The sequence below is a fragment of the Aulostomus chinensis genome, chromosome 1 (genome assembly GCF_037954235.1).
Source record: "Aulostomus chinensis isolate RoL2024-O1b breed Wild chromosome 1, RoL_Achi_v1.0, whole genome shotgun sequence".
Taxonomy (NCBI): domain Eukaryota; kingdom Metazoa; phylum Chordata; class Actinopteri; order Syngnathiformes; family Aulostomidae; genus Aulostomus; species Aulostomus chinensis.
Window position 1 is genome coordinate 12937249 of NC_141320.1, and position 3362 is coordinate 12940610.

Sequence of the window (3362 nt, forward strand, 5' to 3'; positions counted from 1 at the left end):
GACTGACCTCCATCTTGTGTTCTGGATCCACCTGAACCCAGCAGCTCCAGATCCCTTCACTCCTTACAGGGATAGAAAATGGCTGCTGGATGGAAGTCCCCCAACTGTGGCTGTTCTGAAACTCTTCTCCTCAGTCACTCCTGAGTTGACACTGAGATGGAAACTCTGAGTATCAGGTTCAGAACAGCTGATCTGAGTTGGTCCAATCAACTGTGAGTGTGTTCACCTTGAGTGTCACACGTGCACAACCACCACAAAATGCCATCATCAATGGAGCCCTGATACCACGAGTCACCATGACAACCAAGAACAAAATAACAAGTTACTTTGAAACAAGACCTTCATATATTTATGATGACATCACCAATATGAGCCTTTTCTCTTTTCCAGGCTGTTTTACTTTTCAATGGCACAGCAGCAGACAGCAAGAGGGTTGCTATGGTGCAGCTGGTAAAATCCCTATCTATGGTCTGCAGAAATATGCTGGGAGTTCTTTTTTATTATGAACCAGAATTCAAAGACTGACCAAGGACACCAAAGCACAGAATTTAGACATCAAAGAAAGAAATCAAAGACAGAACCTGAAGATCAGGAAATGGCACAGATCAATGAGATCCATGGACTCATCAGTGAAGGTTTTCTTTGGTTCACGGTCACTTGTTGTCGTACTGGTGTGATGATGTCAGACCCTTCACATTCAGTTCAAACAGACTCCAAAGTGTAGCTGTGATGCAGAGGGCAGCAGCCTTGTGCTTGGTTCCGTCATGGTTCTCTGCATTGTTAGCAAACTCACCAAAGACCTCCCTGAAAGCAGGATCATTTTCCCAGAGTGCTTTTTTAACCAAGTACCAATTTGTCCCTCTTTAAAAAACAACAAACAAAGATGAGGTCAGACTGAGATGGACGAGATGATATGGATGTGATTTATGGCTTTCAAACACCAAATATTCAATTTTTCTTCAGGGCTTTTGAGAGGTTCTGGGTAATGAATGAAAATTTAAGTTGGGCAAAAACGACATGCGGGGTCACTGTGTGTGTTTACACGTGTGTGTATTTCTTGTTTTATGGTGTTGGAGACCATTTCCATCATCAACACTGATCAGGAGTCCTCGTCCTCATGGGGACCAAAGACCGGCCCTGATGCAGCGCAATGCAGTTTGTGAGTTCTTTCAGAGTGAAGGTCTGGATTGAGTTTAGTTTGAAATAAAGATTAAGATTCAGTTGGTTAAGATTAAGATTAAGATTAAGGTTAGGCTGCACATAGAATGAACTTGATCCAATGTTCTCATAAGAATAGCTGGGCACACCTGAGTGTGTTTAAATGCAGACTTCCTCTTGTGACAACTGATGTCATTGGAAACCATCTTGAGGATATTTGGAGAAAGTTCAATCTTTTAGCTGCAGTTACAGCGACTTACAACACTGCAACAACAACAAAAAACACCCCTCCACAAACACTCTTGTCCAACATTTGTGCCCAAATTTTCTCCTCATGAGGCACCAAATCAGGTCAAGTCAGTTTTATTTGTTTAGAACCAAATCACTACAAAAACAGCCATTAAGTTGATCTGGTTGGCACTGGTATTTGTTCTTGCTGCAGCTCAGGAGTGATTCAGGAGAAGAGTTTCAGAACAGCCAAAGTTGGGGACTAGAATTCTAAAATGTCCCTCCCAAAACAACCTTGGGAGGTAAAAGCTCCAATCCTAGCCACTCAGATGCAGCAGCAGAAGAAGCTGTCATCTACCCTGACAGTCAGAGCATCAAGTCAAGAAAACATCACCATCTTGTAGTTCCAAACCTCCACCTGTCAGATTCAGCTACTTCTTATTGTGGGACTTTAAACTTGAACACAATGGAATTTGGACAAGGAGTTTTCCTTCCAGTCCAAACATCATCGTCCAGCCTCCAACCAGAGGTCCATCAGTTATCATGGAGCCACAGGTGGAGTCTGGATTCTTTTGTAGAATGAGACGGCAATGAGAGTCCTGCCAAGTGACATCACTGACATGACAGGATGACTTCAGTCATGTGACTGGATGACTTCAGTCATGTGACTGGATGACTTCAGTCACGTGACTGGATGACAGTGTAGATGCCAATGTAGAGGTTGGGGAAATAGTCTCTGAGAATCCAGCTTGAAGCCATGCCCTCCTTGTTCTTCAAAAACCCAAACAGAGACCATCAGTCTCCCTCCAATCCTGTACTTGGTTCAATGTTGCTGTTCCATTTGGCAGCAGCAGGTGTCGCTATGATACCAGGTTCAGTTCAAGAGTCCCAACTCCAGCTCATGTTGGTGACCTCAGTGGCAGGTAAAATGGCGCTTCAGTGGATCATGTGATCAACTCATGTGTGTCCTCACTGCTCCACAGGTCTGTCAAATGTTCTGTAAAATAGTTGGACCCAGCAGAGCTGCTAGATTAGGAGTTGATGGAGTCGTTGCAGATACCAGTGTCCAGTTCCATCCTCACTACCCCTGGTGACCATGTCAAAGTGTCCTTGAGTAAGATACTGAACCCCTAAATACTTCTGATGAGTAGGTTGGCTCCTTGCATTGCAGCCTTCAGCATCAGTGTATGAGTGTGTGTGAATGAGAGGACATTGTTCAGCTCCTTGAGTGCTGCTGAGGTAGAAAGGCTCTGTACAAATAGAGTCCTTTTACCATTTCTTTCCTGCTTCTAGCGGTGCTGTTGTCACTTCCTGTGACCGTGGAGGGAAGGAGTCCCCCTTCAGAATAAGTTTTATATCATGATGTTACTTCCTCTTCAACACTCCTTTAGCAGACCAACTCAGAGAACAGCTCAGTGAGGTAGTGTGGCCGAGTGGTCTAAGGCGCTGGATTTAGGCTCCAGTCTCTGAGGAGGTGTGGGTTCAAATCCCACCACTGCCATCATGTCCCAGGTCACTGGAGAGGTGTGACAGGTCTCTAACTGCCTCTCCTCTCTCTTCCACTGGTATCTTCAAACCTGTGACTGAAAGAAGAACCCTCTTCTGAGTCAACAGACCTGAGCATCGCTGCTCTGACTACCAGGTTACCTCCTGGTTATCAGAGTGAAGTCATGGTGAGGTAGTCAGTTGTTCATTTTGTTTTATGAAAGAGGCCTCATTGTGAATTAAATAATCCTATTTCTTTACTTGACGTTTCACGCTGTTTCGATTGAAAAAGACCAGTTCCTGGAGAAGATCTTCCAGGGGTCCAGGTTAAAGCGGTGCCCCAGCTGGCACCAGGCGCTGACCCAGGTCCTGCATGGGAGATACTGTCAGTTCTGTTCTGCCCTGCTCACAACCACAGGCTGGTGTTGAGGCCTGCAGCAACCAGGGCCCCAGTCACCAAGAGTATAAAGGCTGGTCATTGTGGCAGTGGG

At 45.3% G+C, this 3362-nt stretch overlaps 1 non-coding gene across 1 annotated transcript; it reads left to right on the plus strand.

Moving 5' to 3' along the window:
- The first annotated feature begins 2805 nt into the window (after nucleotides 1–2805).
- trnal-uag (transfer RNA leucine (anticodon UAG)) lies at nucleotides 2806–2887 on the plus strand. Its single transcript has one exon. It is a non-coding gene; the product is annotated as a tRNA-Leu (tRNA).
- The last annotated feature ends 475 nt before the right edge of the window (nucleotides 2888–3362 follow it).